Genomic DNA, 22359 nt, shown 5'->3' with positions numbered 1-22359 from the left:
GACCCTGGTCTTTCTAACTCAGAATGTAGGCTCTTCCCAGAAAGCATGGGTGCAGCCTCACTGCTTTATCTGTCTCCTCTCCGCCTGCTAATCACCAGCGGGGAACCCTCCTCTATTGCTCTCTGTCATTAAGCATCAGCAGAAAATATCTGATATAGGGTACTTGCCCTCCTACTTCCCAAGACTAAGAACAAACTCTTCAGAACAAAAAGAATACGAGTCCTGAATAAAGCTGGAGAGTTCAGAACCCTGCTCCCAAGAAGGAAAAGTAAAAAACCACTACTTTTGCACTCTCTGTTTAAAACCTCCTCCTCCTTGGAGGTGTCCACCATCTGGCTACATCACTTTCTACCCCTCCTCCTCATCTGTCATCTGCCACCCTCCCGATTAATCCCCTCTATTCCCTGCACCTGGGTCACATCCTCTCCTCCCCACACCCCAGCATCCTAAATCACTTCACTCTCGACACAGATGACCCATTCAATACAATAGCCTCGCAGCTCCCGTCATACTCCGCTTCGCTGACCTTCACCTCTAGTGTACCTCAGATACCCACAGAGACCTAGCTGTCACCCAGAGGAGCCCCACATCAGACAAGTTAACACCAATATTCCACTTTCTGACCACAACCTCCCTGTTTTCTAGTTCACTTCTACCACGTTTGTTCATTTGATTTAACTCAAGCTACTGAAAAATCTTCAAGTCCGAAACCAAACTTATCCATTGTTTCCTGTCTCGGTTAGTGTCACCACCATTCCCCTAGTCACACGCCCACCTTGGGGCAGCCACAACATCATCCAACCCTCTCACCTTTTATTCTGACCTGTTTGGGCATCTAATTTACCAGCCCCAGAGGAACTGAAAATGTATCTTATTCGTCTTTGTAACAGTGCATACCAAAGTGCCTGATACATAGTAGATACACAGGCTTAAAGTTTGGAACTTGAGTTTAAATTTGCAGTGGGATATTCACACCAGTTCCTTCTCAGAGTTTTCAGTATTCCCTACCATTAACTTCACATTCTTTGAAGGGAAGGGACCAAAGCCGTTCCTGAGCCTGTACAGTTCTACAAAGAACAGCCCTATACAAATTTTTACCCAACTTACATAAAAGGGAAATAGCATGTGCACAAAGAAACGAGAAGTCAAAACTTGACAAGTGTGCTACAAACTTCAAAACCACTGACCAATTTAAAAAATAAAGACATAAGAACAAAGATAACCAATTCTGACTGCCGGTACGTGCCTGTCTATGTTCTAAAAACAGTGAAACTTTGGTTAGAATTGGAACAGGGTCCCAGATACAAGAGCTTGGCATTTTATCCACAAGGCCATGGTACCTCTGCTGGACTTGAAAAGTTTCTAACCTGCAGGGTTGCTTTGGGTTATTTAGGACATTGGTAACAGGCACTTTTGAAAAACTTAACCCCCATATACCAAGGCTAAGCGATGAAAAAGCTGGCAAAAAAAATAATGCTGGTAAGTGAACAACAAAAAATATTCTTTTTCATAGTAATTTTGGGCCTTCCGGCAGTTAGACACAGAGCAAAGAGTTCAATGTAATAAGCATTTCCCTCTCCAACTAAATATTAAATTGCAGTCTAGCCCCAAATTAGGTCTCAATCCTTTTTCAGAGTAGAAATAATAAGCTTTCCTCTTTGCATAGTGCATTGCCACACTTTGATATATATCAACTCAGCTGATAAAGTGTTTATAGATTTTTTTTTAATGAGAGGAAATCTAAACGTTTTCACAAAATAGGATCTCTTTTAGGTCGTTTGAACACAGTACTGGACTGTTTTGGGTTTGTTTTTTTTTTTTAAGTTCAAAACGCAGCACAGAAATGAGGAAGGTAATACTTTTTATTTAAGCAGATCAATCCTTGAAGCCAAGGCATCTTCTTGGAGAAACTTAACAGGTTTTGTCTCCTCATACTAAGAAGCTCTCTCCTTTAAAAAGGATATGGGCCAGCTCTTTCAGAGAAGGGATCAGAAAACCTCAGTGGACCAGAAACAACTGAAGGAACTAAAACAAGCGACGAGAAGACGAGCCTCCGAGGAAGGACTACTACCTTCTGATCACTCAACAGCTGCCCATAAGGGAGAAGAACGAGGAAGAATGGGAGGCAGCGATTTCTTTCAACCAAAAAAAAAAAAAAAAAATCTCAAAAGCAAAGCCGTCCAGGAACGGAGTGGGGAGAAACGGGGTTTGCCATCACTGGAGGAGGTGGCCAAATGATCAGGGTGGATTTAGGGATTTTCAAAGGGACTTCGGCATGCGACGGGAGAAAGGAGCCCTAGAAGACTTTTAAATTCCCTTCCAGCCTGGAGGTGTTCCGGGGTCCACCCGTCCCCCGGAAACCCCTCGCGCCCGTCCCGGGGCCGGCGTCCCAGCCCGCCCGGCCGCCGGCCCTCCGCGGTGCCCCGCGGCTCCGAGGTTCGAAGCCGGCTTTCCCCGCCCGCTTCCGGCGGCCCACGTGAGCGGTCCCGGCGCAGCTCCGGCCGCCCCGCCGGAGCCAGCCCGAGCGCCGCGGCTGACAGCTCGGGCCCGCGCACGCCCGCCGCCCAGGATCCGAGCCGGCACCGACCCCCAGGCATCCCCCCGCTCTCGCGGCCGAGCGGAGCCTCTGACCCGCCGCGCACTGACAGCACCCCCGCCCCACCCCCCGCGACCCCGCCGGCCCGGACAGAGCGGCCGCCGCTCGGATCCTCCAGACCTGTCCCCGTCCTACGGCGTCAGGCCCGCGGCCGGTCACCGGGCCCCGCCCGGCCGGCCGCCCAGGCGCAGCGGGCCGCCGGGGCCGCGGGGGCCGGGCTGACACGGCCGCGAAGGGCCGCGGCCGCGCTCGGACCGCAGACAGGCCCCCCGGCCCGACAGCCAGCAGCCGGCCGGCCGGCCGGCGGGCCCCGAGGGGCGGGGGCGGCGGCCGGGCAGGTCCCGCCGCCGCCTCCTCGCCGGGGGCGGCCCCCGCCGGCCCAGGCCCCTGAGGGCGCGCGGACTGGCCCGGGGAGCGGAGGCGGCGGCCGAGGCGCTTACCTGCGGGCGCAGCGGCGGCGCGGGGCGGCTCACTCCCTTCCCGCCGCCATGTTTCCGCTGCGCAGGGAGCCCGAGCCGACGCGCGAAGGGGGCGGGCGGGGGCGGCTCCGGAGGGCGGCGGGCGGGCGGGCCGGCGGGCTGGCGGCGGGGGGCTTGACCGCAGCGGCGGCTGTGGCGACGACGGCGGCGGCGGCGGCTCCCCGGCCCCGCCCCCCGCTTCCGCCCCTCCCCTCCCGTCGCGGGGTGGCGCGCGCCGCCGCCGTTGGGCCCGCGCGCGGGGGGCGGGGCGGGGCTGCGCGGGGAGGGCGCCACCGAGCGGCCCGGCCCCGCTAGTCCCGGCGGCCTCCCGCCCTCCCGCGCCGCGCCCGTCTCTCCGCGCCGCATCTCCCGGACGGGTAAACTGAGGCCCGGCGAAGGCTGCGTGCTCGGGTTCGAGTCCTTCCGCCGCCGGTTACCCGCTCCGAGGCGGCGCAGGCGCCCGTGGGCGACACGGTGGGCCCAAGAGCCGCCAGGTCTCGTTCCCGAGGCCCTGCTGACGCAGGGCGCCGCCTCTGGCGCAGAGGAGGCACCCCGGGGCTCGAGTCCCCGCCCTGCTGCTGACCAGCTGTGTGATGGATGACCTTGAGCGAGTGACCTCGCTCCTCTCCCCCAGGGTTCTCATCTCTCATCCAAGGGGCTGGCGTGAGGTTCATGCTTGTAAAGCCCACGGGACAGTGCAGGGACCTGGTAAGTAGATGCTCAGTTAAGTATAAGCTCCCACGGTCCCCTCATGGCTCACCCATTCAACAAGCCCGCATTGAGCCAGGTCATTCTTTCAGTGCCCACTAGCCCTCTGCTACACCCCTCTGGGTTAACAGCCGCATCCAGCCCAGATAATACCTAGAGTGAGGTGAAACCCCTTGTCCAAGGTCACCCAGCCAGTGAATGACTCAGTAGTGGACATTGATCGAAGCCTGTGCTCTGCCTGCAGGGAGTGGTCAGCTCTGTTCCTGGTGGGTCACAGGAGGCGCGACACATCCAAGTTGGCTTTTGAAAGAGCCTGCAAGGGGAAAGCTAATTTCGGGCGGAGAGAAGGTTGTATGCAAAGGCATAAAGACATGACACCGTATGACTGGCTGGTGTGAGTGGTGTGACAGGAGTGTGGGGGAGACACGCGGGAATGGTGATGATGCCGCTGAAGCTAGACAGGTAGAGGAAGCCAGAACCTGGGACGAGGTCTTGTCGATCTAGAATGACATTGGATGTCCTTGTATGTCGACCTTAGAATTTACCTTGTAGGCCAGTGGTTTTCATCATCTGGTCCTGGCACCCCTGGGTGTCCCTCAGATCCTTTCCTGGGTCCGTGAGCTCCCAATTACTTCCAGAATAATGCTAAATGTAGTTTGCTTTTTCCACCCATTCTCTCACGAGTGTACAGCGAAGTATTCCATAAAATATAGGACATATGATATTGCAACAGCTTAAATGCAGAAACAGACTTTAGGATCCAGATGTCTTCTTTTAAGCCAGGCGTTAAAGAGATTTGCACGAATGTAAGATGCTACTCTTCTCATTAATATTTTTTTGTGTGTGTGTGGAAAATATAGATAATTTTCATTAAAAATGTGTTTATGATGGGGTGCCTGGGTGGCTCAGTCGGTTAAGCCTCTGACTTCGGCTCAGGTCATGATCTCATGGTTTGAGTTTAAGCCCCACATCGGGCTCTGTGCTGACAGCTCAGAACCTGGAGCCTGCTTCGGATTCTGTGTCTCTCTCTCTCTGCCCCTCCCCTGCTCACGCTCTGTCTCTCTCTCTCTCTCTCTCTCTCTCTCTCTCTCTCTCTCAAAAAGAAATAAACACTTTTAAAAAATGTGTTTATGTTAGCATAATGGGTTGATTATTGTAATTTTTAAATGAATTAATACAGATTTAGAAATTTCTCAGTTTTAATTTCTGACATGGTAAATATTGACAGAAGCAACAAACTGCACATAAAAAAGCCCCTTAGAGGTCCTCAATAATTTTTCAGAGTGGAAAGGGGAACCTTGAGACCACAAGGTTCACAAATACCCTTGGTACAGGCACTGAGAAGTTATTAAAGTGTTAAAGAGGGGAGTAACTTAATCAGATTTGTGGTTCAGAAGGAGCTCTCAAGACCCAAGCCAGGCCTTGAGGGGTATGTTCACAAGGCACTGGCATTCCAGGCCGAGGGATAATAACAGGAGAGTGCAGGGCAGCTAAGCAGCAGCGCTGGGACACAGATGACTCTGGTCTTTTTATTCCTAATTTGGTATCGCCTCACCATCTGACGGCAAGTGTTTTATTCCTTTATTTCCACTGGGCCCTGTGTCCCGAGGATTTTGCTCACGTTTGCTGTGGATGCTCCTGCTCCTTCTGACCCCAGCACGCTGTTACCTCTTATTGCCTATTTTCTGCGAAGCAAGTCAGGGAGGAAGATGAGAGGAAGGGAAGGAGTTGCTATGACAGACTGAGTAGGCCTGGGGATCCTGGCAGAGGGTCCTCTAAAGGGTATCCTTCACATATTTGTGGAGTTCTTTAGACAGTGAGAGGAGAAACAATCGAATCAAAACCTCAAAACCTCTGCTGTCGGCAAAGCTGCTTTTGAAGAGAAGTTCCCCCAGAGTGCTGAAAGTCTGTTCCTTTAACATTAGAAAAGGAAAGTGGGGCACCTGGGTGGCTCAGTCAGTTGAGTGTCAGACTCTTGATTTTGGCTGGGGTCATGATCCTGGGTCACGAGCCTGGCATCAGGCTCCACGCTGAGTGTAAATCCTGCTCAGAATTTTCTCTCTCTCTCTCTCCCTCTCTCTCTCTCTCTCTCTCTCTCTCTCTCTCTCTCTCTCTCTCTCCCTCTGCCCCTCTTCCCCAGTCATGTTCTCTCTCTCTCCCTCTCAAAAGAAAAGAAAAGAAAAAGCAAAAAGAAAAAGTATCCATACCAGATGCAAATCTTTTAAAGGTGTATTAGAAACCTCTTAGCCATCCTAAGTATACAGAAAAAAAATTATTTTCTTGATTCATTATGAACATGAATTGGTAGCAGTATCAGGCTTTATTATTTAGAAATCCTCTTGGACTATTGAAGAGTGAAGGACTCTTTGAAGAGTGAAGGGCCTTAACAAATGGCCCCAGAATACTATGCTTTCCGGATTCTCAAGATGGTTTCTTAAAGTTTCTGGTTTTTAGCTGCCACTTTTCTTGCTGTCATTATGTCCATCCCCTTCATACCTGCTTCTAATTTGCTAAAGTCAGGAAGGTAGATAGTCCAGGCTTCCTGGAATTGCGTCAGATAGTCTCTGAGTAAGGCCCTGGGGGACTGTCCCAGGGTGAAGCCCTGAGAAGCCAGCTGCAGTGGCAGTAGAGTGGGGTGGTTGATTATGAACTGTGGGGTTAGCCTTAACTTCTCTGGTTTCAGTCTCTTCCTCTCTAGAATAGAAGGGGGGATAATCACGTACCAATCACGTCAAGTTGTTGGAAGGATTAACCCAAAGCTTTTAGTCTAGATCGTCAGCTCTCTCCCCAACACTTTTTGTTCTCAGCCCCAGTTCCTTTAGTCAATTCCATACGGAGTCCTTAAACTTCGTGGGTTACAAACCAAAATCATGACTCTCCATCCTGAACCTTTTCTTTCTATCTGTGTCCCCTGTTTCAGGCAATGGCATGGCCATCCTCCCAGTTACCCAGTCTTAAAGCCATGGTAGTGCTTTTTCTTTTTTAGTTCAAAAAAATTTTTTTTGAGAGGGAGAGCATACATGTGAGAAGGGGAGGGGCAGAGGGTGAGAGAGAGAATCCCAAGAGAGAGAGAGAGAATCCCACGCAGGCTCCACACTCTCAGCACAGAGCCCGACATGGGGCTTGATCCCAAGACCCTGGGATCACGACCTGAGCCAAAATAAAGAGACAGGTGCTCAACCGACTGAGCCACCCAGGTGCCCCATCATGGTAATACTTTTTAAAATGCCTCCCTGTCTTCCATATCCAATCCATTTCCAAAGTACCCTTACCTTCCCTAGTCGAGGCCTCATTCTCTGGACTGTTGGAGTGGTAACGTAATTCTTATTTTTTTAATTTATTATTTTGTTTAATGTTTGTTTATTTTTGAGAGAAACGGAGCATGAGCGGGGGAGTGGCAGAGAGAGAGGGACACACAGAATCTGAAACAGGCTCCAGGCTCTGAGCTGTCAGCACAGAGACCAACGCAGGGCTTGAACTCATGAACCATGAGATCATGACCTGAGCCAAAGTCGGATGCCCACCAGACTGAGCCACCCAGGCAACCTGAATTGTAATGTAATTCTGACTCTTCTGTCAAACTTGTCTCCTGCAGCTGCCAGGAACAGGAAGCATCATGTCAGTCCCCAGATCCTAAAACTTAATAAGTCCTCAGTACCTACAGGACAAGTCCAATGCTTTAACCTTGAAATCAAGACTCTCCATCATCTGGCCACAACTTTCCTTTCTAAATTCATTTGTCTCCATTCTCCTTTATATGGTTCACTTGTAGTTTTCTACACTTGTCCTTTGCTATTCTGGGCTTTTCCATGTACTGCCCTGTCTTCTAAAATGCCTCCCTCTCCATTTCTCTATGTCCTTATTCTACCCATCTTTTAAGACTCTGATTTAATACAGCCTCCACAAAACCTTCCATGATCTTCCAGCTTGAATAATAAAAAAATAACATTTATGTAATGCTTACTATGAATCAGGCACTTTTCCACATGCTTTACACGTACTGTCTTAATTCTTGTGACAATTTAATTTTCCTAACCTACGCAGTAAACATGACTATAATTTGCGTCTCCCAAGTGAGAAAACTGAGGCACAGAAAGGTAAGGAAACTTGTCCAAGGTCACACAGCTAGGAAATTGTGGAGTCAGGATGGGAACCCAGGTCGCCTGTCTCTAGAGCCCATTTTCTCAACCACTGGTCGTATATGAAATGAGCTCTCCTGCTTCCATTCCTGTTGGCCCTCGTGGCAGGCTATTCAAACATCTGTTAGGGTCTTTCTCACTTTCTACCTCATCATCAGTTAACAAGTCTTATCTTGCCTACTTACACGGTAAATTTCTTAGGAGCAGGACCAATGTCTCATCTAAAACAGTGCTTACTATATTTCTTGAGCCTGGTAAATATTTGGTAATTTTTTTAATGGGTATAAAATCAACAGAATATTCTATAGCAATAAGAATGAATGATCTAGGGGCACCTGGGTGGCTCAGTTGGTCGAACATCTGACTGTTGATTTCGGCTCAGGTCATGATCTCACAGTTCGTGAGATTGAGGCCCATGTCAGGCTCTGTGCTGACAGTGTGGAGCCTGCTTGGGATTCTCTGTCTGCCCCTCCATTATGTGCATTCATGAGCACTCTCTTTCACTCTCTCTCAAAAAATAAGGGAGTAAACTTAAAAAAAAAAAAAAAAAAGAATGAATGATCTAAAGCAAGATTGACAAACAATGGGTCCTTAGGCCAAATCTGGCCTGATCTTCTCTTTGTGTATGACCCAGAAAGTAAGAATGATTTTTACATTTTCAAATTGTTGAAAAAAAATCAAAAGAAGACTAATATTTTCATGACACATGCAACTTATATGAAAATAAAAGTCCGTTGGAACCCAGTCAGGTTATCTATGGGCTGCTTTTGTGCTACAGTGGGCTTATGGCCTGCAAAGCCTAAAATACTGACTCTCTGGCCATTCATAGAAAAATTTGCCAACCCCCTGATCTAGAGCTACATGTAATAACATGAAAACAGCTTAGAAATAGCATAACAAAAAAAAGGATGGGGCGCCTGGGTGGCGCAGTCGGTTAAGCGTCCGACTTACGGACTCTTACGTCCGACGTAAGCGTCGACTTACGGATCTCGCGGTCCGTGAGTTCGAGCCCCGCGTCAGGCTCTGTGCTGACAGCTCGGAGCCTGGAGCCTGTTTCCGATTCTGTGTCTCCCTCTCTCTCTGCCCCTCCCCCGTTCATGCTCTGTCTCTCTCTGTCCCAAAAATAAATAAAAAAACGTTGAAAAAAAAAAATTTTTAAAAAAAAAAAAAAAAAAAAAAAAAGGATAAGCAGTATGTTGCCATTTATATAAAGTTTAAAAATAAGCAAAACGTCATCAATTTTGTTGAGGGACACACATACACATGTAGGAGAATATAAAGACAACCGTGGAAACAGTAACAAATTCCAGGGAGTGGTGATCTCTAGGGGCCTGGGGCTGGGAAAGCCATCAGGGAGAGTAAGCAGGGAGTTTTGACTATTTGCTAGCTAGGTGGAGGGTATACAAGTGTTCATTGTGTTATTTTTTTATCTCATATTAAAAACAATGTTTCACAGGAAATGAATAGATGAGGTTCAAGGACTTGAAATATATTTGGCTTTCACCTATAGCTAAGATCTTTGGTGAAATATAAATCCCAAGAGCCCTGTGGAGAAGGGTGTGGGTATTACTTAAAACATGGTAAGTTTTCGGGTCCCGCTTGTCTGAGCATTGGGCTTGGGATCAGTCTCCCCATCTCTGGGAGGAGGGAATGCACAGAGTGTATTCAGATCCTGATCTGCATCCCGGAGTCTCCTTTAAACATTCATTTGATGGAATTTTAGGGAGTACCCGTCTTATCAGTAGCCTAAGTTTACAAGGATAATTAGATAACGGCCTGAATCCAAGGAGCCCACAGTTTGGGAAGCTGGGATGTAAACAGCCAACAAGAGGACAGTGCTGAAAGTGCCTATTGCTTCATAACACATTACCACAAACTTAGTTTAAAACACCACCATTGATTAGCTCACAGTTCTGTGGGTCTGAAGCCTGGAGTGGAGTGGTGTGGCCGGGTTCTCTGCTCAGAGTACCGGATGGCTAAAGTCAAAGTGTTGGCCGGTTACCTTGTTATGTGGAGGCTTGACTAAGGAAGTGTGTTCCACAAGCTCCTTCAGCTCCTTGACAGAATTCCTTTCTCTATGGTTGTAGGACTGAGGTCCCCATTGCCTTGCTGGCTGTCAACTGGGGACTGTTTTCAGGTCCTTGCCACATGGCCCCCCTTCCGTCTCATCAACAGAGAATCTCTTTCACATTGAATCCTGCTCACTCTTTCAATCTCTCTGATTCTTCCAACAGTCAGAGAAAACTCTGAGCTTTTACAAAACTTGTCATTAGGTCAGGCCAGCCCAGGTAGCCTCCCTACTCGAGGGCAACCGTGCCACATTACATAAACCTAACCTCAGGAGTAAAATTTATCAGATGCACTGTCTCTGATTATGCAGGATGCATGGACCAGGGGCTGGGAGTCTTGGGGGGCCATCTTAGAATTCTGCGTGTTCCATCCAGGGAGAAACGTTCTCTTAAACAGTCTCTGTGAACTCCGCTGACGGTTTGTTCTGTAACTCCATGGCATGATATGTGGTGGTCTTGCCGTCATTAGGGTACATTTCGAAATTCCTTTTCTAGGCTGAAAGTTTCTTGGGATTAGGAACCTTATTCACACCTGTAGCTCCAATGTCCCAGACAAGACTTCTTAGGAGGGAGCTCTCCCTGCATGTTTGCCAAGAAAATAAAAAAAAAAAAAAGGGCATCTATCATCTCTTGGATTCCTGCTTCTATTTATCTCCAGGTCAAAACTTCTCTGACACTTTCCAGGAAGAGTTCATTGCTGCCTCCTCTGTGCTGGCACTTGCTGAATATCTCTGTATGAAGTATATCACATTGTGGTACCTTAGGGGAACACTTCCCTTTTATTCCACTCAGTGCCCCAGGGCACAGCGCATCACAGGTTTCATTGTTTCAAGTTGGAATTTCTAAAAAGGAGATGTAAGGAGTTTTCAAACCAAGAGGCAGATGGACAGTGGGTTTGGGCTGTGAGGACACCCTTGGAAAGGGTCTCACAGGGGCAGAAGGCCAAAAGTGCAGCGGTAACAGAGAGGGAAGAAAATCGGCAAAAAAAAAAAAAAATTTTTTTTTTTTTTTAAGAAGGAATGCTAGCAAACCCCAAGCCTGCTGTTTTATATATTACATTAAGGAATGAACCTGGCAGAGCCCTCCATAAGGGACCGCAGGAAAGAATGCTTGTTTCAGGACTGACAATCAAGGGAACAGTTGTCTACTTTCACAGTCTGACATTTTATTTTCACTGTTGGGGGGACAGCGGCCCCAAGGGAGAGTTGGTGAAGGAAAGGGAAGAGATGGCTTCTGGTGCTTAAAGAAAGTGGGGGTGGGCTGGGGTGGGGGGCACTGAGATGCGTCAGACTCTTCGTCTCCTTCTTGATGTGGATGTTTTCCCTTTCACACCTTCTTTTGGTTGTTGGCCCTTTGTGACTCCTTTTCGGCTTCGAGGCCGCCTAAGATCATTAAATGGGCACTTTACACAGATTTCATCTGCATACTAAGTTTAGCATCAGAAGAATGGTTGGAAATTTTCTGATCAGACTCACCAGGAGCCCTGAACGTCCTGGAAGCAATTACGAGGACCGGATGACAGAGCGAGCTGCGGGGGCTGTTGGCGAGCTCCATGCCTCACCTAAGTCTAGGGCAATGATGCCGGCTGGATAGCCAATGGTGACAGAACTCCGGGTCCCCTTAAATGCCGGTCAAAGCGCAGGTTTGTTTAACCTCTCCCTCTGACCACTTTGCTCACGGCCTGTGCGTGTGCCCGGGAGCTGCCCATCCGGTCTGTCACTGAGTGCCCCTGTGCAAGACCCTTGGGAGAGACACCCACATGGCATGGCATTCCCCTCACAGAGCTTACGGTTCACAAGGAAAGAAAGGTATTATTACAGTACAAGGCAGGAAGGGCTCAGTGCCAGGAGGGAAATGCAGTCAAAATGTTGCAGTGTTTGGAAGAGATTCAGGGAGGCTTTGTAGATTTATAGACTTGCAGATTTATAGAGGAGGTGCTATTCTAGGTGGACCTTGAATGATGGGTAGGAAAGTGAGACGCAGAGGAGAGAATATTGGGGAAGGGGGCTTTGTCTGGAAATGCAGAGTGAGATAGGGACAGAAAACTGAGGGAGCATTTAAGAAATGGCAGGTAGCTTTGTGTGGCTGGAGCAGAGGTTTACGTAGGAGCAACATGGGTCAGTGAGCTGGACAGAGAGAAGGAGGCTTTGTTCTGGAGAGTCTCAACTGTCAGTTAAGAATCCTGAGAGTGGGTAGGGTGGGGTGAGCAGAGGACGTGCAGGGGGGAGTGGGGCAGTTGGTGGGGGATTCGGAAGTACTGTTGTTGATTGGCTTGTCGGGCTCTTGCTGCTTCCCTTGCCTGGAATGCCTCTGCTCAGCCTCTTCCCTGACAATCTGTGCACCCTGGGCCCATCACAAATGCCTTCTCCTCCAGGAAGCCAAGCTGGCTCTGATCTCTCCCAACCCTGAGCTCCCTACAGCTCACCATCTGACCCTTGCCAATGGCATTTATCGTAGCCCACCCTGCCAGACAGCAAGTTTAATCTTTGTCTTTTCTGAATCCTGCACACATTAGATGCTTGGTAAACATTTTCAAGACGAACAGAATTTACTTCCTGCTGAATACGCTGCCTGTAGCTTGGGAAAGCCGGGCCATGGTGCTCCATTAACCTGACCAGCGTTTCTGTAAACGTGGCAGACAGACCATAGATTAGAATGCCTGCCCCTCAGGTCATGCCAGACCCGAGATGAGATGGCATCTTGGAATTCATCTAGTCTTCATTTTACTAGTGAGGCCCAGAGAAGGGCATTCACTCACTCAAGGTCACACAGTGAGTTAATGATCTGAAATAATGTGTTTGGTATGTGAGTGTTTTATTGCAGTGCCTAACACACAACACACACCTAATAATCCCGGATACTCCCCAGCCTCTTGAAGTGTAATTAAACACGAAACTACTTGTAATTTTTTCCACTTTATGGGAACTTTATGCATCTGCCTCTGCTCACGCCTGGAACTTCTTCTGACTCCTCCTCCTGCTTCACCAGGTTAACTCCTGCTCATCAGTTAAGCCACAGTTTCCCTGATCCCTTGTCTTCCACCCTCACCCAGGACAGGTTAAGTGTCCCTCCTTGTGCTCCCCTTGTGGCCTGGGCACATCCTTTCCTCGTTATACTTACCACCTCGTGTGCACATCTGCTTCTGTGCCTGTCTTCCCTGATGATAAGCTCCAGAAGGTTGGAACTGACTCTGCATTCTTCATTTCATGCCCAGCCCCTCACCATACCTGGAACACAGGAATTCTCAGTAGACATTTATGGAATGATGTGTGCAGTGGGGTCCTCACAGGCCCAGGCCGTAGACCAGCCTCCTTACTGCCTCCTCTGTAACTCACAGGGCCCCAACCAGACTGGCCGCTCAGATTCTGGTGGTCTCAGGGCTTTGCAGAGGAGTGCTGAACCCAAATCTCACTGTTTAGTAAGACACTTCTTCTCTTTTCCCTTCCGTAAAATACCAAATAAAAATGGTTCCAGGAAGTTACGTGGCTGAGAAATTCCAGGCTCTGTCTGAGCTCCTAGATAAAGGCTGTTATTGTTAGGAAGTTGGTCATTAATCCAACCTGTCTTTTCTCTGTGCTGTGATTCCACAGCCTTCTAGAGGTACTGGTTCTTTCTGTCCTCAGTTGCTCTTAAGCCTGTTACTAGCTGGTTACAACTAGAAAAAACAAAAACAAAAAACTTGCCCACAGTAGACATAAAAATGAGCTAAAGGTATCAGTTGGCCACAAGCTCACTTTGTGCTCTGGGCTTGTGACTTTAAGTTAATGTGCTTTCAAAGTACCTTACCAGATGGCTGGTATCCTCATCTATAAGACAGGAAAAATAGCACTCACCTTGTCACATCATTGCAGGAGTGCAAGAAAATAAACTAGGGAGAGGTTCCTGGCACACAGTAATGGTTAAAGAAATGTTACATCTAAATCAGAGGGTGGAATCCTCTTACCTTGTTCTGCTGTAACCAGACTTCATCCAGGCTTCTAAGTTTTGTCCTAGGCATCACATTTTAAAAAAAATTTTTTTTTAATGTTTATTCATTCTTGAGAGACAGAGAGACAGAACATGAGGAGCAGAGAGAGAGGGGACACAGAACCTGAAGCAGGCTCCAGGCTCTGAGCTGTCAGCACAGAGCCCCATGCAGGGGTGGAACCACATACTGTGAGATCATGACCTGAGCTGAAGTCAGATGCTTAACCGACTGAACTACCCAGGTGCCCCATAGGCATCACATTTTAAAACAGGGATGTTGACATTGTCACCCAGAAGCAAATGACCGCTATGATAAGAATCTGGAAATCAGACTTTACAAGAAACAGCTGGAGGAGCTGGAAATATTTGGCCTGGAGAAGAAATAACTAGGAAAAAAATGGCATGGGCAGGCCTTAGAGAGGTCATCAAGTAACTGAAGGACTCACATCCAGGAAAGGATTAAGCCTCAGTTCGGTTCCATGAATATCTGTAGTATTTACCATCACATGTCAAGAGCAGAGAATGCAAAGCAAAGTAAAATACAGTCCCCGCCCCTGCAGGACCAGAACGGTGTGAAAGGGGTGTGTATGCCGTGCTGGGGGAAAGCGAAGAAGAATAATGCTGCAGAGAGCCTGGAAGGCCTCACCAGGGAGGGGACAGCTGAGTGGAGCTTTAGGCAGAGGAAGAAGGGAAGGGCAGGCAGGCAGCAAGCACGACATGTGCAGGCAGAAAGGCATCCTCAAGGAAAACCTCGGATGTGCTGGCAGAGTGGAGGGAAGCGAGCCTGCAAAGTCCAGCTGGAGCCAGATCGTCAAGGGCCTTGGATGTTAAGCTAAAGAGCTCGGACGATTTACCTCGAGTGGGTATTGAAGAGCCATCAAAGGCATTTAAGCAGGGTTTGTTTTTTTTTTTATTATGAAAGGATGTTGTAGTGTGGCGTGCTGAAAGGCTTTATGGAAGAGAGACAGAAGGCAGGGGAGACGGGACATTCCAAAGAGTTACATATGGGCTTGGCTCTTCCACTTACTGTGGATGAACTTGAGCACATTATTTAAACTCACTGAGTGTTTTTTTTTTTCCCATTCATATATTGGGATGATCACATCTACTTTACAGAGACGTTTTAAGAACTAAATGAGGTGATATATTTAAGCCCCCCATACATGTGCCTGGTACCCAAACAGTGCTCAGTAAGTAAGCACCCTCTCCTTCCTTCTCTTTCTCTTCTGGGCAGAGTAGACAGAGAAACAGAGTTCTCGCTGAAACATGGAGTCCTGGCCACACAACAGGATAAATTTCCTTGGGAGCACTGAACATCCTACAGGAAGTGCTCAAGAAGGCTATTTCTCTAGTGGAAGGGGAGACAATAAGATAAACCACTAAAATCCCTTTCTACTTTAAGATTCTATCACTTTCAGGACCTAAGTACTAAGGATATGGTCAAGAGCCTGAGGTATGATAAAACCTTTTTAGTATCGACCTTGTTAAAAACAGCCAATTGGACCCAAAGGAAATGAAACCTTTTCAAAACATACTGAAATACACAAGTTGAAAAGACCCACCCTAAACTTTTAACAGCCCCTCTGGAGTAGGTAACCATCGTGCAGGAGAAAGAGCTCTGGGCTTAATGATGAGAGGCCTACATTCCAGTGTCAGAAATTAAGGATTTTGCTGTATGGTCTGAGGCAGTTTCATTCCCCATGTCTTGGCCCGGGTTTCTCCATCAGGAAGATGTGGAGGTCGAACTTCGGTGGGGTCTTCCATAGCTAACATTCTACAGTTCTGGGGGTGTAAGAGATTAAGGTCATGCAATTATGGATGTAAAAGGTTAGAAGGTTCTAAGCATTCCCACAGCAACTCGATCACACACAGGTTCTAATACGTCTCAATTTAATGGCATCACAGTCCGTAAAATATATTTTAAAATTGTATCGCAGGCACTGGGAGTGAGCCTCATTTGACATTCTTCTTAGAATCAGAACTTTAGAATTCAGTGCATTTCAATTCTCAGCGTTAAGTTAGCTGCAAATTGGATTATCTCATATTTCTGGTTGAGAGAGAAGGCACTTTCCCCAGTATGGCAAAGAAATAAAAATGTCAGTCATCTGTCGCAGAAGGAAGATGCTGTCTTACCTCTCTGTTAACTTCAGGGTCTAGAGGCTGCCTAATCTGGAAGCAGACAAAACCAAGACTGGGTATTAGGACAGCCTGCTTCTGTGCTTGCTATGCCTTTTGCCTGGAATGTCCTCCTGGCCATTCCTGTTCATCCTGTTTGAAGCCTCTTCATCCTTTTTTTTTTTTTTTTTTAAGTTTATTTATTTATTCTGAGAGAGAGAGAAAGCATGCACGACTTGGGAGGGGCAGAGAGAGAGAGAGGGAGAGGGAGAATCCCATGCGAGCTGTGTGCTGACAGCACAGAGCCCCACACAGGCTCAATCTCACCAACTGTGAGACCATGACCTGAGCCGGAATCAAGAGTGGGAAGCTTAAGCCAGTGAGCCACCCAGGTGCCCCTCCCTCCTGTTCTGCACAGTAGAATGAGTCGCTCAATTCACTCTGCTCTCCCAGCACTTCCTATCAGCGTTCATCATAGCCGATGAGAAGCATTGCCGTGTAGCTAGTGATTCCCTGTGGATGGGTCAGGGGCACTGCACCGGCCATGTGCCAGGCATATATATCCTTTCATGTAATCCACACAGCACTGCTTAGGAAGTATACATTGTTATCCCCTGTTTAGCTGTGGAAACTAAGGTCAGAGAAGTTAAATTACTTGCTCCAGGTCATAGAACTGAGATGAATCAAACTTTTTTGATTCTAAAGCCCATGTGCTTTAGATTTTCCATGCCCTCTTCTTGTCTTATTTGTCTCTGTAACCTGAACTCTTACAATAGGCTAGCCTTTGGTATACATCAAGTATGACTGTTGAATTCTGCCCAATTCTGTTCAATCAATTGGTAAAGCTTTCCCCATCAGAGCACAGGGCTAAGAGAACTACGGAGGAAAATGTAATTGGGTGGGGATCTAGCTAGCCTTTTCTTGACTTGCAGTGAGCTTCTGGAGACATCTACTTTGAAATAAATACTCTCATTAGCCTTGGTGGTGTTTCAGCAGGACAGGCTGTGGTGGTCTCTTGACAAGGCCAGCTGGCAGGATAGATTCGTTTAACCACATTTGTTTCACATCTTTCTAATCACCCTTCTCTACGATCCTAGTTTCACAGGAGAAAATAGAACTCAAAACAACTTTCATACCTATGCAAAGGGGTGCACAGGAGCCTGAACAAAATCCTAAGAGAGCAGATTGGAGGGAGTGGTTAATTCTGCCTACAAGAATTGAGGAGGGTTTCACAGAGAAGGTGGCATTTGAGCTGGGACTTTAGGTTTACTTATTCATTGTTTGTTTGTTTGTTTTCTAGGCATAGAAAGGGAAAGGCATTCTGGGTAGAAAAGCTGCAAATAGTTCTGTGATGGAACATACCAGGGGGGATAGTAAAAGGTGAGATGAGAAAGCTTTGTGGGGCCAGGTAGTCCAAAGATCTTGAATGTCATGCTAAGAATTTGGATTTATTCTGTGGGTGTTCCATGACATTCCAATGTCCACTGAGCTACATCTTCAAAGCATCATAAATTTTTGTCTGTTGGCCCCAAAGTCCTGACAATAAGCAGGGAGAGAAGCAGTATAGTGGACATTGGAAGTCGGGGAGTCTAGATTCCAGTCTGATTCTGCTGTGTACTTATTAGTGACTCAGTCTCTCTGGGCTTCCATTCTCTCCTTTGGAAAGTGAAATGGTTAGAAGGTTTCTCAGACTTCTACTGTCTGCCAGCTTTACAAGGAAGATCCTTCATAAGGTTCATCTGAATTCCTGTGGCGGAGGGACCTGCTGGCATTCACGGCTTTGTGTAATTCCCCCCGCCTGAGTGTGGGCAGGGTCTGGGACTTGCTTCTAACTGATAGAATATAGCAAAGGTGATGGAATGGATGGAATATACATTATTACAAGTGGCTACACGGTTACATGACTTAAAAACTGTAGCACCCATCTCACTGGAGTCTCTCTCTTCTAAGTCCCCGGCTGGCTTTGAAGAAACAAGCCGCCGTCTTGTGGGATGCCTGTGTTGGGAGGCCCACGTGGCAAGGAACTGCAGACTGCAGGCAAGTCCAGTTGCTGAGGGCAGCCTTTGACTGATAGCAAGAAGGTGAAGCTCTCGGTGTTACAGCTGCAGGGAACTGAATTCTGTTAGTGAATGAGTGAGTGAGGAAACAGGTCCTTCCCCAGTTGAGCCTCAGATGAAATGGCAGCCCTGGATAACTCCTTGACTGCAGATTTGTGAGACCCTAGGTAGAGGGCTCAACTAAGCTACAGTCGGATTCCTGCTCTATAGGATCTGTGACATCGTAAATATGTATTGTTTTAAGCCCCTAAATTTGTGATAATTTATTATGCAGTGGTAGATACAGTTTCCCACCCTAGTACTCGAAACTCCTGACCTCAAGCCCTGTGCTCTGTTTATAATTCCATGTCACCTCTCTATGAATAATTGCATACCAGTATCGATGTGCATCTGTGTGCGAGAGGCTTTATCTGTCTATATCAATCTGTAGGTCATACCTTCATATTCAGTCACAGACCTGTGGGAAATACTTATTATGTGTGGGACACAGACAGATGGGTGAGCCCAGGGCTCGCTCCGAGGTGCTCACAGGCTGGTGAGGGAGACAGTCCCAAGCGCACCTGCAAAGGTGAGGGAGCTAAGGAAATAAATGTGTATCTAGCATTATTTAAACGAGTCCGTTTTCCCAGTGTTATTTCCTTTGAGTCTTATAAACCTCTAGGAAAGATGCTGTACATCAGAGAGGTGAAGGGACTTGCCTTAGATGACACATCTCGTGGAGACCATATCCAGGACCGTAACTCAATTCTTCTGCTTCAAATCGTTGGGATGATTAACAATTAGCTGTACATTTTCTATGTATTAATAGATTCTACTGGAACTTCCCAGCAAACTTACGTGGAAGTCTCTGGGAGGTGACATGGCTGGAATTCTGCCTGATTCCAGTGTCAATGCACCCATGCGCTGTCTACATTGCCTCAGAGACAGGGGAGCTGGAAGAAGACCTGGGACTGTCTTCACGCACCCTCAGCTAGCACATGGTGAGCATTCAAGTACAGAGGCTGAACTGCATATTTTTGTGGGCATAAACTCTGCCCTCTGTGTCTGAGGCATCATGTGATACGGCAGTGGGGATGTGGAGCTGTGGTACTCAAACTCAGGAGCCAGTAAGTCACCTGAGGAGACCTGTTGAAATGCAGATTCTGGAGCCCTGCCTCCAGAGCGCCTGATTCAGTGGTGCCCAGGAAGCATTTTCATCAAGACCCTCAGATCGTTCTGACACAAATAAATCACAAAGCATATGGATGTTAGTGATAAAATCACAGCCATGCAAGGCTGAGGTTCAGTTCGCCTGCAGTCTGATGGGAGCTGTTCCCAAACAGATCCCCACTCATGTTTACAATTCCTTTTCCTTATAGAAAGGAGGAAGCCGGTGGTGTGCTAGTAAATGTCTTAACTGGCTCTCTTCAGAAGGAATAAAAACAAACAAACAAAAACCCTGATTTATAGCATTTTCCAATATCCATGGTGTAAATACTCATAGCATCGATGATGTCAAGCTACCAAAGGGATATCACTGAAAACTGAGTTGGGAGGGGACATGTGGCATTGTCCCTATGGCAACCGCCAGAGGAAGCCCAGGTAGGGGAGGGGACTTACTTCCCCGGGCCTCAGTTTCCCCACGAATAAAATGAGAATGCACTAAGGGCTTGTGATCTCTAATGGATTATGCTTTACTTAGAGTAATTATTAGTCCTGACTGTGGGGTCTCTGGGTTGAGAAAAGTCAGATGTAGGGGGCCTGGTTGCCAGGGCACGCAGAGACGGGGACAGAGTGGGCCCAGCTTTTTCTTTTCTTTTCTTTTTTTTTAACGTTTATTTATTTTTGAGACAGAGAGAGACAGAGCATGAACAGGGGAGGATCAGAGAGAGAGGGAGACACAGAATCTGAAACAGGCTCCAGGCTCTGAGCGGTCAGCACAGAGCCCGATGCGGGGCTCGAACTCACGGACCGTGAGATCATGACCTTAGCCGAAGTCGGACGCTTAACCGACCGAGCCACCCAGGCGCCCCTGCTCATCCCTTTTTCTTTGGGAGGGTAGAGGAGCTCACTGGCTGGGTGTAAGGAGCATGGGCTTCAAATCCTGGCCAAACATTTACCGAGCTTCTGCAAGCCTCAGTTTCCCGATCTGTAAACTGCAGGGAACAATACTGTACTTCCCCCCGCCCCCCACACACACAGAATGGTTGTAAGGACTAAATGAGATGAAGTCTGGCACATGGTAAAATTTCCCTAAATATTGACTCCCATATCTCCATTCCTTGCCTATGATGGTTATTTTCCAAATTTTACCAGAGCCTTGTGAGACCAAATGGCCAATTTCACTTATAAACAGAGTAGTAAGTCACCCATACTGTATGATTTGAGGGAAAGATCCTTCAGACAAAAAGTTAATATATATTTAATGTATATGCATATGCATATACAGATACATACATGGTGCGTGTGTGTGTGTGTGTGTGTGTGTGTGTGTGTGTGTGTGTTCCTCCGCTGTTCTATCATGGGGGCTGAACTCCCATTATTTAAATCTTTGTTAATGCCCCATAGCAAAAGACCACTAGGAGCACATCTGTAGTCAAGCAAAGTTGGATTTGTATTACTTGCTGCTTGAAGGACATGGAGCCCCTTGTGGCAGCTTGGGGTGGGTCAGAGGGTACTGACAGGGGCTGGTTGCAAGCAGGAGTTTGGCTCTCCCCAAGTGCTGTCAGAAGGCAGAGGCAACCCAGTGATCAGGTATCTTTTTATCTAAGACAGGGAAGAATGGAGAACTAAGTCTATAATTGGTAAAGAAGCCGCCTCATCACTCGTGTTCCCGAGAGAGGAGGATGTTGGTCATTTTTACGATTTTGTCTGTATTCAGGCGTGATTGTGGAGTGGTATATCTTTGTCTTGCCGTGTCACGGTTACTGCGACCTTGTCTCGTGTTGACGTCCATGTTCGCTCGGAGAATGCCATGGCCTAGCTGTGAGTGCCAGGCCAGCCGGCCACTGACAGGGCTGCTATTTTACGTCCCATCTTATTTATTCACAAGACAGTGACTGATGCCTTTTATGCATGATCACACGTATCATCTCATCTAAACCTCACCGCATCATCCTGTGAGGGATAATTATCTATCTCCGTTTTATGGATGAGGAAACAGACTCTGAAAGATGAATGACTTTCTAAATTCATCCAGAAAAAAAAAAAAAAAAAAAAGATAGTCTCCAGGGACTTGAATTCAGAACCATCTTCTCCGAGTCCAAGGCTCATCCAATCAAGCCGCTCCACAAGGAGCCAGGCTCTGACATGGCTGAGGATCACCCTAGTCCTCTTTTGCTACCTGAAAGAGATCGCTGTTCCTGGCAGGACTGCTGGGCTCTCCGGGTCCCCCGCCGAGGAGGTGACAGCGCAGAGGGGGTGCTGGGCCGGCCAGCGAGGCACACAACTGGCTGTCAGTTGCACAGCGGTTTGGCATAACTGAGAAGGCAGGCGCTTGGGCTGTTTGTTCTAGACCTGCCAGTAACTCCCCATGTGACCTGGAATCAGTCATCTCCTGACTTTGGGCCTCAACCTCTCTAATGATCTAAGAGCCCCTGAACTCAGGAAATCTGTGAATAAACAGTGAGTGAATGTGTGAAATGAATGAATGAATGAATGAATGAATGGGAGGCTGACCAGAAATTGATTTTCTACAGTCAGTATTTTGTTTTGTTCCGTCTTTCTCCTCTTTCTGGTTTGTATGGTTCCAACCTCTGCTCCCGTCCCAGGCCTCCCTCCTCCGTGTCCGGGGCTCCCACGTACTCTCCCAGCCCAGTGGCCCAGCAGTGGCTGCTGACGCGGTGGCGTCTCCTGGCAGCCCCTCAGTCTCAGTGACCTCAGCCCTCATTTCCAGCTGCTCCAGCCAGTCCGCAGCCACCCCCAAATACTGCTTCCTGCAAACCCCCTCCAGGTCTGCTCACCCTCAGACCCTGAGAAGGGGCTGTGTCCTGCCTTAGAAATGACCAGATCCACCCCCCTCAGGCCCAGAGAGGGGGCAGTGTTTACACATGGTCACATAGCAACTGAGCCCATCACAAACAGAACCCAGGCATCCCGGGACGCCTGGGAGGCTCCGTTGGCTAAGCGTCCGACTTCGGCTCAGGTCATGATCTCACGGTCTGCGAGTTCGAGCCCCGCGTCGGGCTCTGTGCTGACAGCTCAGAGCCTGGAGCCTGCTTCGGATTCTGTGTCCCCCTTTCTCTCTGCCCCTCCCCCAACTCATACTCTTTC

General features: G+C 48.1%; 1 protein-coding gene and 2 long non-coding RNA genes across 9 annotated transcripts in view; 1 reads left to right on the top strand and 2 right to left on the bottom strand.

Moving 5' to 3' along the window:
• SCMH1 (Scm polycomb group protein homolog 1) overlaps positions 1-3224 on the bottom strand; it is a 185876-nt gene extending 182652 nt beyond the window's left edge. For 3 of the 6 annotated variants that reach the window (XM_019429156.2, XM_019429171.2, XM_019429172.2), the window contains exon 1: positions 3037-3224. The gene's annotated coding sequence lies outside the window, so the exon portion shown is untranslated. The remainder of the gene's footprint in view (positions 1-3036) is intronic. The other 3 variants (XM_053896734.1, XM_019429157.2, XM_019429159.2) reach the window with 2 other exon arrangements.
• A 171-nt stretch (positions 3225-3395) lies between these two features.
• On the top strand, positions 3396-19353 carry LOC128775460 (uncharacterized). The gene is made up of 3 exons (XR_008420148.1): positions 3396-3762; positions 15171-15389; positions 18917-19353. It is a non-coding gene; the product is annotated as an uncharacterized LOC128775460 (long non-coding RNA).
• LOC109254880 (uncharacterized) lies at positions 11106-22123 on the bottom strand. 2 transcript variants are annotated; one of them, XR_002075006.2, is made up of 4 exons: positions 22050-22123; positions 13914-13959; positions 13091-13197; positions 11106-11352 (listed from the first exon to the last, which is right to left on the bottom strand). It is a non-coding gene; the product is annotated as an uncharacterized LOC109254880 (long non-coding RNA). The 2 variants fall into 2 exon arrangements; XR_002075007.2 differs by having other exon boundaries at positions 21431-22091.
• Between the last annotated feature and the right edge of the window lie 236 nt (positions 22124-22359).

Source organism: Panthera pardus, unplaced genomic scaffold (assembly GCF_024362965.1).
Source record: "Panthera pardus isolate Hobbes unplaced genomic scaffold, ASM2436296v1 HiC_scaffold_11, whole genome shotgun sequence".
In the NCBI taxonomy this organism is placed as follows: domain Eukaryota; kingdom Metazoa; phylum Chordata; class Mammalia; order Carnivora; family Felidae; genus Panthera; species Panthera pardus.
The sequence above is the reverse complement of the archived record's forward strand: the minus strand, read 5'-3'. Positions and strand labels throughout refer to the sequence as shown.